Below are 13,108 nucleotides of genomic sequence, written 5' to 3' on the forward strand. Positions count from 1 at the left end.
ATTGCACATTGGCTCACTGTGTGTCTATGTTTAGCGTTCACAGGCAATTTACAAGCTCTGAATTTCCCAGCAGTGAATTCATTGAGTGATTGATCTGACCGACATTCAACATCAGTATTGTTAAGTCTCTCCTTGATTCGCGACAATTATCTCTCTTCAGCATAGCACTGCTATGCACTGAACCTGCTAGAATTTCACCTTGCCTCGGGGTCAGTGCGGCTATGTGGGACTTCGGCCGGTCTCCCTTTCACAGCCCATCAGTGTCGAGAAAAGAACCGGGTATTTTACTGACATTTTATGTTCTCAAACAGTTATAAACTCTCCAGTATATTTCACTGTGTCTTCAAGACGGTGAGATCGAGCCTGTTGTGCAAGCTTTGTTTCTTTATGAACACTTCAGCAGAACATTAAATCAACATGTGGAATTGAATTGCTGATTGAAACTGTAAATTTGCCAACATTTAATGCAGTGTGAGAACAATCACCATTATAATTAGCCTTCCATTACGTTCTTGCACGACATCACCCTAAGTAACCTAGTTGATTACAGCACAGATATCAGTTAATTCATTGCCAGTGCGAAAAAATACACATTTTGAACTTAGCAACGTGTACAAGACCATTGCCTGGATCTTGGGCACTGATAACGGAACATGAGCATTAAGATTTTCGGTATCATTATACTTTACATTGACACAACCTGAGCTCTGTGATGTGTTTGGGACTCATTGCCCCGAAACGAGGACAGAGTGGGTGGGGCAATTCCTTCCGGGGTCAGGTTTTCTTTCAAAAAGGTGTGAGAAAACTTTGCTTCGTTCACTGTCAGACCGAAATAGTTCAGTTGGGAAGGCGTTTGACTGAAGATACAGATGGTTCATGGCTCAATCCCGTGTTTCAGCAATTTTTGGTTATTTCGCGTTCCCTTCATTCTAAGGGTAGTGGCTGATTTTATATCGGGACAGTGGGCTGTTCAGCGGTTGCGTGATAATAATTTTCAACAGGAATTGTTTTTAGATTTAGCTGTTACGTTCTGTTACGTTCTATTTACACTCTGCGCAGTGTTGTAGATGAACAGTGAACAATGTTTAAGCGATGTGATGTGTTCAATGTTTATGCAGTAAATCTGTCATCCAGTGTGAGTTGGAAACACCATCCCCGCAGACTGAGCTTTCATGCAACGTTAACACAATTTGTGGCCGGTTAGCTCAGTTGGTTAGAGCGTGGTGCTAATAACGCCAAGGTCGCGGGTTCGATCCCCGTACGGGCCATTCCAGTGTTTTTCATAATTTTTATTCGGTTTTTAGTCACGTTGAAAATCAAATCTTTATAATGTAACAAATCCATTCAGAATCCCAAGGGTTGGGAATTATTTGGAAAAACAGTCATTGCTTCTTTGCCGAGGGGTGGAGAGGCACATCTTTCTGTTTATTTCTGTTTCTTGGGTTGCTGATAAACGATGAACCGGAGGCCTGTTCCCGTAAATGCTCAAAAGTAGGAACAGACAGACAGAACGGTTCTGTCGCCTGGAGATGGGCAAAAGACTGCAGTTCAGGACAAAAACACGAAATGAAATGTTCACCCGGCACCGAGAGTGAAAAATCCCGAGAAAAGGACAGAATGAAATAGATTTCAGTGGATGCCTACCCGCACGTGATGCTGTGGATGCGCGGACATATCTTTGGTGTTGTCCACAAAAAATGCCATTTGCTCCGAACAGTTTTACCAGGCGCAAAAGTGTTGAGACTTTGGAATTAGCAAGCAGGAAAGACTGCGTTGGTCTGCTTGTTGGCAAGCAAATGTGTAGCAGCTTCCCTGGTGGTTTAGTGGTTAGGTTTCGGCGCTTTCACCGCTGCGGCCCGGGTTCGATTCCCGGTCAGGGAACATTGTATCTTTGGCCGTTTGAACTGCAAGGCTGTTCCTGAACAAATTCACAGCTCACTGCACTCTTGCTGCCCCAACCATCAGCAGCGCATCATTCGTTGCAGTGATACAGCACACACTTCTGTGCCTTCCGTTTCAAAGTCAGCAGTAAATGAGGAGATCTCGCTCAACAAGTGCTGATTGACACCGTAAATGTTGCCAATCATGGCGAACTTTAGCCTTCCGTGTACATTTTTGCGGCACATCACTCTAGCTTACCATCTGTCAATGCATTGCCAGTGTGGAAATATTCAGCATTTTAAACTTAGCAACGTCTGCAAGACTGGAATCAGTGAATGCCTGGGCCATGGCCACTGATAACTTATCCCGAGCATTCATTTGGCCTGGGCCCCTCCTATATTGCACATTGGCTCACTGTGTGTCTATGTTTAGCGTTCACAGGCAATTTACAAGCTCTGAATTTCGCAGCAGTGAATTCATTGAGTGATTGATCTGACCGACATTCAACATCAGTATTGTTAAGTCTCTCCTTGATTCGCGACAATTATCTCTCTTCAGCATAGCACTGCTATGCACTGAACCTGCTAGAATTTCACCTTGCCTCGGGGTCAGTGCGGCTATGTGGGACTTCGGCCGTTCTCCCTTTCACAGCCCATCAGTGTCGAGAAAAGAACCGGGTATTTTACTGACATTTTATGTTCTCAAACAGTTATAAACTCTCCAGTATATTTCACTGTGTCTTCAAGACGGTGAGATCGAGCCTGTTGTGCAAGCTTTGTTTCTTTATGAACACTTCAGCAGAACATTAAATCAACATGTGGAATTGAATTGCTGATTGACACTGTAAATTAGCCTTCCATTACGTTCTTGCACGACATCACCCTAAGTAACCTAGTTGATCACAGCACAGATATCAGTTAATTCATTGCCAGTGCGAAAAAATACACATTTTGAACTTAGCAACGTGTACAAGACCATTGCCTGGATCTTGGGCACTGATAACGGAACATGAGCATTAAGATTTTCCGTATCATTATACTTTACATTGACACAACCTGAGCTCTGTGATGTGTTTGGGACTCATTGCCCCGAAACGAGGACAGAGTGGGTGGGGCAATTCCTTCCGGGGTCAGGTTTTCTTTCAAAAAGGTGTGAGAAAACTTTGCTTCGTTCACTGTCAGACCGAAATAGTTCAGTTGGGAAGGCGTTTGACTGAAGATCCAGATGGTTCATGGCTCAATCCCGTGTTTCAGCAATTTTTGGTTATTTCGCGTTCCCTTCATTCTAAGGGTAGTGGCTGATTTTATATCGGGACAGTGGGCTGTTCAGCGGTTGCGTGATAATAATTTTCAACAGGAATTGTTTTTAGATTTAGCTGTTACGTTCTGTTACGTTCTATTTACACTCTGCGCAGTGTTGTAGATGAACAGTGAACAATGTTTAAGCGATGTGATGTGTTCAATGTTTATGCAGTAAATCTGTCATCCAGTGTGAGTTGGAAACACCATCCCCGCAGACTGAGCTTTCATGCAACGTTAACACAATTTGTGGCCGGTTAGCTCAGTTGGTTAGAGCGTGGTGCTAATAACGCCAAGGTCGCGGGTTCGATCCCCGTACGGGCCATTCCAGTGTTTTTCATAATTTTTATTCGGTTTTTAGTCACGTTGAAAATCAAATCTTTATAATGTAACAAATCCATTCAGAATCCCAAGGGTTGGGAATTATTTGGAAAAACAGTCATTGCTTCTTTGCCGAGGGGTGGAGAGGCACATCTTTCTGTTTATTTCTGTTTCTTGGGTTGCTGATAAACGATGAACCGGAGGCCTGTTCCCGTAAATGCTCAAAAGTAGGAACAGACAGACAGAACGGTTTTGTCGCCTGGAGATGGGCAAAAGACTGCAGTTCAGGACAAAAACACGAAATGAAATGTTCACCCGGCACCGAGAGTGAAAAATCCCGAGAAAAGGACAGAATGAAATAGATTTCAGTGGATGCCTACCCGCACGTGATGCTGTAGATGCGCGGACATATCTTTGGTGTTGTCCACAAAAAATGCCATTTGCTCCGAACAGTTTTACCAGGCGCGAAAATGGTGAGACTTTGGAAGGAGCAAGCAGGAATGACTGCGTTGGTCTGCTTGTTGGCAAGCAAATGTGTAGCAGCTTCCCTGGTGGTTTAGTGGTTAGGTTTCGGCGCTTTCACCGCTGCGGCCCGGGTTCGATTCCCGGTCAGGGAACATTGTATCTTTGGCCGTTTGAACTGCAAGGCTGTTCCTGAACAAATTCACAGCTCACTGCACTCTTGCTGCCCCAACCATCAGCGCCCCAACCATCAGCAGCGCATCATTCGTTGCAGTGATACAGCACACACTTCTGTGCCTTCCGTTTCAAAGTCAGCAGTAAATGAGGAGATCTCGCTCAACAAGTGCTGATTGACACCGTAAATGTTGCCAATCATGGCGAACTTTAGCCTTCCGTGTACATTTTTGCGGCACATCACTCTAGCTTACCATCTGTCAATGCATTGCCAGTGTGGAAATATTCAGCATTTTAAACTTAGCAACGTCTGCATGACTGGAATCAGTGAATGCCTGGGCCATGGCCACTGATAACTTATCCCGAGCATTCATTTGGCCTGGGCCCCTCCTATATTGCACATTGGCTCACTGTGTGTCTATGTTTAGCGTTCACAGGCAATTTACAAGCTCTGAATTTCCCAGCAGTGAATTCATTGAGTGATTGATCTGACCGACATTCAACATCAGTATTGTTAAGTCTCTCCTTGATTCGCGACAATTATCTCTCTTCAGCATAGCACTGCTATGCACTGAACCTGCTAGAATTTCACCTTGCCTCGGGGTCAGTGCGGCTATGTGGGACTTCGGCCGGTCTCCCTTTCACAGCCCATCAGTGTCGAGAAAAGAACCGGGTATTTTACTGACATTTTATGTTCTCAAACAGTTATAAACTCTCCAGTATATTTCACTGTGTCTTCAAGACGGTGAGATCGAGCCTGTTGTGCAAGCTTTGTTTCTTTATGAACACTTCAGCAGAACATTAAATCAACATGTGGAATTGAATTGCTGATTGACACTGTAAATTTGCCAACATTTAACTGCAGTGTGAGAACAATCACCATTATAATTAGCCTTCCATTACGTTCTTGCACGACATCACCCTAAGTAACCTAGTTGATCACAGCACAGATATCAGTTAATTCATTGCCAGTGCGAAAAAATACACATTTTGAACTTAGCAACGTGTACAAGACCATTGCCTGGATCTTGGGCACTGATAACGGAACATGAGCATTAAGATTTTCGGTATCATTATACTTTACATTGACACAACCTGAGCTCTGTGATGTGTTTGGGACTCATTGCCCCGAAACGAGGACAGAGTGGGTGGGGCAATTCCTTCCGGGGTCAGGTTTTCTTTCAAAAAGGTGTGAGAAAACTTTGCTTCGTTCACTGTCAGACCGAAATAGTTCAGTTGGGAAGGCGTTTGACTGAAGATCCAGATGGTTCATGGCTCAATCCCGTGTTTCAGCAATTTTTGGTTATTTCGCGTTCCCTTCATTCTAAGGGTAGTGGCTGATTTTATATCGGGACAGTGGGCTGTTCAGCGGTTGCGTGATAATAATTTTCAACAGTAATTGTTTTTAGATTTAGCTGTTACGTTCTGTTACGTTCTATTTACACTCTGCGCAGTGTTGTAGATGAACAGTGAACAATGTTTAAGCGATGTGATGTGTTCAATGTTTATGCAGTAAATCTGTCATCCAGTGTGAGTTGGAAACACCATCCCCGCAGACTGAGCTTTCATGCAACGTTAACACAATTTGTGGCCGGTTAGCTCAGTTGGTTAGAGCGTGGTGCTAATAACGCCAAGGTCGCGGGTTCGATCCCCGTACGGGCCATTCCAGTGTTTTTCATAATTTTTATTCGGTTTTTAGTCACGTTGAAAATCAAATCTTTATAATGTAACAAATCCATTCAGAATCCCAAGGGTTGGGAATTATTTGGAAAAACAGTCATTGCTTCTTTGCCGAGGGGTGGAGAGGCACATCTTTCTGTTTATTTCTGTTTCTTGGGTTGCTGATAAACGATGAACCGGAGGCCTGTTCCCGTAAATGCTCAAAAGTAGGAACAGACAGACAGAACGGTTCTGTCGCCTGGAGATGGGCAAAAGACTGCAGTTCAGGACAAAAACACGAAATGAAATGTTCACCCGGCACCGAGAGTGAAAAATCCCGAGAAAAGGACAGAATGAAATAGATTTCAGTGGATGCCTACCCGCACGTGATGCTGTGGATGCGCGGACATATCTTTGGTGTTGTCCACAAAAAATGCCATTTGCTCCGAACAGTTTTACCAGGCGCAAAAGTGTTGAGACTTTGGAATTAGCAAGCAGGAAAGACTGCGTTGGTCTGCTTGTTGGCAAGCAAATGTGTAGCAGCTTCCCTGGTGGTTTAGTGGTTAGGTTTCGGCGCTTTCACCGCTGCGGCCCGGGTTCGATTCCCGGTCAGGGAACATTGTATCTTTGGCCGTTTGAACTGCAAGGCTGTTCCTGAACAAATTCACAGCTCACTGCACTCTTGCTGCCCCAACCATCAGCAGCGCATCATTCGTTGCAGTGATACAGCACACACTTCTGTGCCTTCCGTTTCAAAGTCAGCAGTCAATGAGGAGATCTCGCTCAACAAGTGCTGATTGACACCGTAAATGTTGCCAATCATGGCGAACTTTAGCCTTCCGTGTACATTTTTGCGGCACATCACTCTAGCTTACCATCTGTCAATGCGTTGCCAGTGTGGAAATATTCAGCATTTTAAACTTAGCAACGTCTGCATGACTGGAATCAGTGAATGCCTGGGCCATGGCCACTGATAACTTATCCCGAGCATTCATTTGGCCTGGGCCCCTCCTATATTGCACATTGGCTCACTGTGTGTCTATGTTTAGCGTTCACAGGCAATTTACAAGCTCTGAATTTCCCAGCAGTGAATTCATGGAGTGATTGATCTAACCGACATTCAACATCAGTATTGTTAAGTCTCTCCTTGATTCGCGACAATTATCTCTCTTCAGCATAGCACTGCTATGGACTGAACCTGCTAGAATTTCACCTTGCCTCGGGGTCAGTGCGGCTATGTGGGACTTCGGCCGGTCTCCCTTTCACAGCCCATCAGTGTCGAGAAAAGATCCGGGTATTTTACTGACATTTTATGTTCTCAAACAGTTATAAACTCTCCAGTATATTTCACTGTGTCTTCAAGACGGTGAGATCGAGCCTGTTGTGCAAGCTTTGTTTCTTTATGAACACTTCAGCAGAACATTAAATCAACATGTGGAATTGAATTGCTGATTGACACTGTAAATTTGCCAACATTTAACTGCAGTGTGAGAACAATCACCATTATAATTAGCCTTCCATTACGTTCTTGCACGACATCACCCTAAGTAACCTAGTTGATTACAGCACAGATATCAGTTAATTCATTGCCAGTGCGAAAAAATACACATTTTGAACTTAGCAACGTGTACAAGACCATTGCCTGGATCTTGGGCACTGATAACGGAACATGAGCATTAAGATTTTCGGTATCATTATACTTTACATTGACACAACCTGAGCTCTGTGATGTGTTTGGGACTCATTGCCCCGAAACGAGGACAGAGTGGGTGGGGCAATTCCTTCCGGGGTCAGGTTTTCTTTCAAAAAGGTGTGAGAAAACTTTGCTTCGTTCACTGTCAGACCGAAATAGTTCAGTTGGGAAGGCGTTTGACTGAAGATACAGATGGTTCATGGCTCAATCCCGTGTTTCAGCAATTTTTGGTTATTTCGCGTTCCCTTCATTCTAAGGGTAGTGGCTGATTTTATATCGGGACAGTGGGCTGTTCAGCGGTTGCGTGATAATAATTTTCAACAGGAATTGTTTTTAGATTTAGCTGTTACGTTCTGTTACGTTCTATTTACACTCTGCGCAGTGTTGTAGATGAACAGTGAACAATGTTTAAGCGATGTGATGTGTTCAATGTTTATGCAGTAAATCTGTCATCCAGTGTGAGTTGGAAACACCATCCCCGCAGACTGAGCTTTCATGCAACGTTAACACAATTTGTGGCCGGTTAGCTCAGTTGGTTAGAGCGTGGTGCTAATAACGCCAAGGTCGCGGGTTCGATCCCCGTACGGGCCATTCCAGTGTTTTTCATAATTTTTATTCGGTTTTTAGTCACGTTGAAAATCAAATCTTTATAATGTAACAAATCCATTCAGAATCCCAAGGGTTGGGAATTATTTGGAAAAACAGTCATTGCTTCTTTGCCGAGGGGTGGAGAGGCACATCTTTCTGTTTATTTCTGTTTCTTGGGTTGCTGATAAACGATGAACCGGAGGCCTGTTCCCGTAAATGCTCAAAAGTAGGAACAGACAGACAGAACGGTTCTGTCGCCTGGAGATGGGCAAAAGACTGCAGTTCAGGACAAAAACACGAAATGAAATGTTCACCCGGCACCGAGAGTGAAAAATCCCGAGAAAAGGACAGAATGAAATAGATTTCAGTGGATGCCTACCCGCACGTGATGCTGTGGATGCGCGGACATATCTTTGGTGTTGTCCACAAAAAATGCCATTTGCTCCGAACAGTTTTACCAGGCGCAAAAGTGTTGAGACTTTGGAATTAGCAAGCAGGAAAGACTGCGTTGGTCTGCTTGTTGGCAAGCAAATGTGTAGCAGCTTCCCTGGTGGTTTAGTGGTTAGGTTTTGGCGCTTTCACCGCTGCGGCCCGGGTTCGATTCCCGGTCAGGGAACATTGTATCTTTGGCCGTTTGAACTGCAAGGCTGTTCCTGAACAAATTCACAGCTCACTGCACTCTTGCTGCCCCAACCATCAGCAGCGCATCATTCGTTGCAGTGATACAGCACACACTTCTGTGCCTTCCGTTTCAAAGTCAGCAGTCAATGAGGAGATCTCGCTCAACAAGTGCTGATTGACACCGTAAATGTTGCCAATCATGGCGAACTTTAGCCTTCCGTGTACATTTTTGCGGCACATCACTCTAGCTTACCATCTGTCAATGCATTGCCAGTGTGGAAATATTCAGCATTTTAAACTTAGCAACGTCTGCATGACTGGAATCAGTGAATGCCTGGGCCATGGCCACTGATAACTTATCCCGAGCATTCATTTGGCCTGGGCCCCTCCTATATTGCACATTGGCTCACTGTGTGTCTATGTTTAGCGTTCACAGGCAATTTACAAGCTCTGAATTTCCCAGCAGTGAATTCATTGAGTGATTGATCTGACCGACATTCAACATCAGTATTGTTAAGTCTCTCCTTGATTCGCGACAATTATCTCTCTTCAGCATAGCACTGCTATGCACTGAACCTGCTAGAATTTCACCTTGCCTCGGGGTCAGTGCGGCTATGTGGGACTTCGGCCGGTCTCCCTTTCACAGCCCATCAGTGTCGAGAAAAGAACCGGGTATTTTACTGACATTTTATGTTCTCAAACAGTTATAAACTCTCCAGTATATTTCACTGTGTCTTCAAGACGGTGAGATCGAGCCTGTTGTGCAAGCTTTGTTTCTTTATGAACACTTCAGCAGAACATTAAATCAACATGTGGAATTGAATTGCTGATTGACACTGTAAATTTGCCAACATTTAACTGCAGTGTGAGAACAATCACCATTATAATTAGCCTTCCATTACGTTCTTGCACGACATCACCCTAAGTAACCTAGTTGATCACAGCACAGATATCAGTTAATTCATTGCCAGTGCGAAAAAATACACATTTTGAACTTAGCAACGTGTACAAGACCATTGCCTGGATCTTGGGCACTGATAACGGAACATGAGCATTAAGATTTTCCGTATCATTATACTTTACATTGACACAACCTGAGCTCTGTGATGTGTTTGGGACTCATTGCCCCGAAACGAGGACAGAGTGGGTGGGGCAATTCCTTCCGGGGTCAGGTTTTCTTTCAAAAAGGTGTGAGAAAACTTTGCTTCGTTCACTGTCAGACCGAAATAGTTCAGTTGGGAAGGCGTTTGACTGAAGATCCAGATGGTTCATGGCTCAATCCCGTGTTTCAGCAATTTTTGGTTATTTCGCGTTCCCTTCATTCTAAGGGTAGTGGCTGATTTTATATCGGGACAGTGGGCTGTTCAGCGGTTGCGTGATAATAATTTTCAACAGGAATTGTTTTTAGATTTAGCTGTTACGTTCTGTTACGTTCTATTTACACTCTGCGCAGTGTTGTAGATGAACAGTGAACAATGTTTAAGCGATGTGATGTGTTCAATGTTTATGCAGTAAATCTGTCATCCAGTGTGAGTTGGAAACACCATCCCCGCAGACTGAGCTTTCATGCAACGTTAACACAATTTGTGGCCGGTTAGCTCAGTTGGTTAGAGCGTGGTGCTAATAACGCCAAGGTCGCGGGTTCGATCCCCGTACGGGCCATTCCAGTGTTTTTCATAATTTTTATTCGGTTTTTAGTCACGTTGAAAATCAAATCTTTATAATGTAACAAATCCATTCAGAATCCCAAGTGTTGGGAATTATTTGGAAAAACAGTCATTGCTTCTTTGCCGAGGGGTGGAGAGGCACATCTTTCTGTTTATTTCTGTTTCTTGGGTTGCTGATAAACGATGAACCGGAGGCCTGTTCCCGTAAATGCTCAAAAGCAGGAACAGACAGACAGAACGGTTCTGTCGCCTGGAGATGGGCAAAAGACTGCAGTTCAGGACAAAAACACGAAATGAAATGTTCACCCGGCACCGAGAGTGAAAAATCCCGAGAAAAGGACAGAATGAAATAGATTTCAGTGGATGCCTACCCGCACGTGATGCTGTGGATGCGCGGACATATCTTTGGTGTTGTCCACAAAAAATGCCATTTGCTCCGAACAGTTTTACCAGGCGCAAAAGTGTTGAGACTTTGGAATTAGCAAGCAGGAAAGACTGCGTTGGTCTGCTTGTTGGCAAGCAAATGTGTAGCAGCTTCCCTGGTGGTTTAGTGGTTAGGTTTCGGCGCTTTCACCGCTGCGGCTCGGGTTCGATTCCCGGTCAGGGAACATTGTATTTTTGGCCGTTTGAACTGCAAGGCTGTTCCTGAACAAATTCACAGCTCACTGCACTCTTGCTGCCCCAACCATTAGCAGCGCATCATTCGTTGTAGTGACACAGCACACACTTCTGTGCCTTCCGTTTCAAAGTCAGCAGTAAATGAGGAGATCTCGCTCAACAATTGCTGATTGACACCGTAAATGTTGCCAATCATGGCGAACTTTAGCCTTCCGTGTACATTTTTGCGGCACATCACTCTAGCTTACCATCTGTCAATGCATTGCCAGTGTGGAAATATTCAGCATTTTAAACTTAGCAACGTCTGCATGACTGGAATCAGTGAATGCCTGGGCCATGGCCACTGATAACTTATCCCGAGCATTCATTTGGCCTGGGCCCCTCCTATATTGCACATTGGCTCACTGTGTGTCTATGTTTAGCGTTCACAGGCAATTTACAAGCTCTGAATTTCCCAGCAGTGAATTCATTGAGTGATTGATCTGACCGACATTCAACATCAGTATTGTTAAGTCTCTCCTTGATTCGCGACAATTATCTCTCTTCAGCATAGCACTGCTATGCACTGAACCTGCTAGAATTTCACCTTGCCTCGGGGTCAGTGCGGCTATGTGGGACTTCGGCCGGTCTCCCTTTCACAGCCCATCAGTGTCGAGAAAAGAACCGGGTATTTTACTGACATTTTATGTTCTCAAACAGTTATAAACTCTCCAGTATATTTCACTGTGTCTTCAAGACGGTGAGATCGAGCCTGTTGTGCAAGCTTTGTTTCTTTATGAACACTTCAGCAGAACATTAAATCAACATGTGGAATTGAATTGCTGATTGACACTGTAAATTTGCCAACATTTAACTGCAGTGTGAGAACAATCACCATTATAATTAGCCTTCCATTACGTTCTTGCACGACATCACCCTAAGTAACCTAGTTGATCACAGCACAGATATCAGTTAATTCATTGCCAGTGCGAAAAAATACACATTTTGAACTTAGCAACGTGTACAAGACCATTGCCTGGATCTTGGGCACTGATAACGGAACATGAGCATTAAGATTTTCCGTATCATTATACTTTACATTGACACAACCTGAGCTCTGTGATGTGTTTGGGACTCATTGCCCCGAAACGAGGACAGAGTGGGTGGGGCAATTCCTTCCGGGGTCAGGTTTTCTTTCAAAAAGGTGTGAGAAAACTTTGCTTCGTTCACTGTCAGACCGAAATAGTTCAGTTGGGAAGGCGTTTGACTGAAGATCCAGATGGTTCATGGCTCAATCCCGTGTTTCAGCAATTTTTGGTTATTTCGCGTTCCCTTCATTCTAAGGGTAGTGGCTGATTTTATATCGGGACAGTGGGCTGTTCAGCGGTTGCGTGATAATAATTTTCAACAGGAATTGTTTTTAGATTTAGCTGTTACGTTCTGTTACGTTCTATTTACACTCTGCGCAGTGTTGTAGATGAACAGTGAACAATGTTTAAGCGATGTGATGTGTTCAATGTTTATGCAGTAAATCTGTCATCCAGTGTGAGTTGGAAACACCATCCCCGCAGACTGAGCTTTCATGCAACGTTAACACAATTTGTGGCCGGTTAGCTCAGTTGGTTAGAGCGTGGTGCTAATAACGCCAAGGTCGCGGGTTCGATCCCCGTACGGGCCATTCCAGTGTTTTTCATAATTTTTATTCGGTTTTTAGTCACGTTGAAAATCAAATCTTTATAATGTAACAAATCCATTCAGAATCCCAAGTGTTGGGAATTATTTGGAAAAACAGTCATTGCTTCTTTGCCGAGGGGTGGAGAGGCACATCTTTCTGTTTATTTCTGTTTCTTGGGTTGCTGATAAACGATGAACCGGAGGCCTGTTCCCGTAAATGCTCAAAAGCAGGAACAGACAGACAGAACGGTTCTGTCGCCTGGAGATGGGCAAAAGACTGCAGTTCAGGACAAAAACACGAAATGAAATGTTCACCCGGCACCGAGAGTGAAAAATCCCGAGAAAAGGACAGAATGAAATAGATTTCAGTGGATGCCTACCCGCACGTGATGCTGTGGATGCGCGGACATATCTTTGGTGTTGTCCACAAAAAATGCCATTTGCTCCGAACAGTTTTACCAGGCGCAAAAGTG

The 13,108-nt window shown here is 44.2% G+C and overlaps 6 non-coding genes across 6 annotated transcripts; all 6 read left to right on the plus strand.

Annotated features, from left to right (window-relative positions):
• The first annotated feature begins 1,194 nt into the window (after positions 1–1,194).
• On the plus strand, positions 1,195–1,268 carry trnai-aau (transfer RNA isoleucine (anticodon AAU)). Its single transcript has one exon. It is a non-coding gene; the product is annotated as a tRNA-Ile (tRNA).
• A 2,162-nt stretch (positions 1,269–3,430) lies between these two features.
• Positions 3,431–3,504, plus strand: trnai-aau (transfer RNA isoleucine (anticodon AAU)). Its single transcript has one exon. It is a non-coding gene; the product is annotated as a tRNA-Ile (tRNA).
• Positions 3,505–5,725: 2,221 nt separating this feature from the next.
• Positions 5,726–5,799, plus strand: trnai-aau (transfer RNA isoleucine (anticodon AAU)). The gene has a single exon. It is a non-coding gene; the product is annotated as a tRNA-Ile (tRNA).
• Positions 5,800–8,005: 2,206 nt separating this feature from the next.
• trnai-aau (transfer RNA isoleucine (anticodon AAU)) lies at positions 8,006–8,079 on the plus strand. Its single transcript has one exon. It is a non-coding gene; the product is annotated as a tRNA-Ile (tRNA).
• A 2,206-nt stretch (positions 8,080–10,285) lies between these two features.
• trnai-aau (transfer RNA isoleucine (anticodon AAU)) lies at positions 10,286–10,359 on the plus strand. The gene has a single exon. It is a non-coding gene; the product is annotated as a tRNA-Ile (tRNA).
• A 2,206-nt stretch (positions 10,360–12,565) lies between these two features.
• On the plus strand, positions 12,566–12,639 carry trnai-aau (transfer RNA isoleucine (anticodon AAU)). Its single transcript has one exon. It is a non-coding gene; the product is annotated as a tRNA-Ile (tRNA).
• The last annotated feature ends 469 nt before the right edge of the window (positions 12,640–13,108 follow it).

This window comes from Pristiophorus japonicus, unplaced genomic scaffold (assembly GCF_044704955.1).
Source record: "Pristiophorus japonicus isolate sPriJap1 unplaced genomic scaffold, sPriJap1.hap1 HAP1_SCAFFOLD_56, whole genome shotgun sequence".
NCBI lineage: Eukaryota > Metazoa > Chordata > Chondrichthyes > Pristiophoridae > Pristiophorus > Pristiophorus japonicus.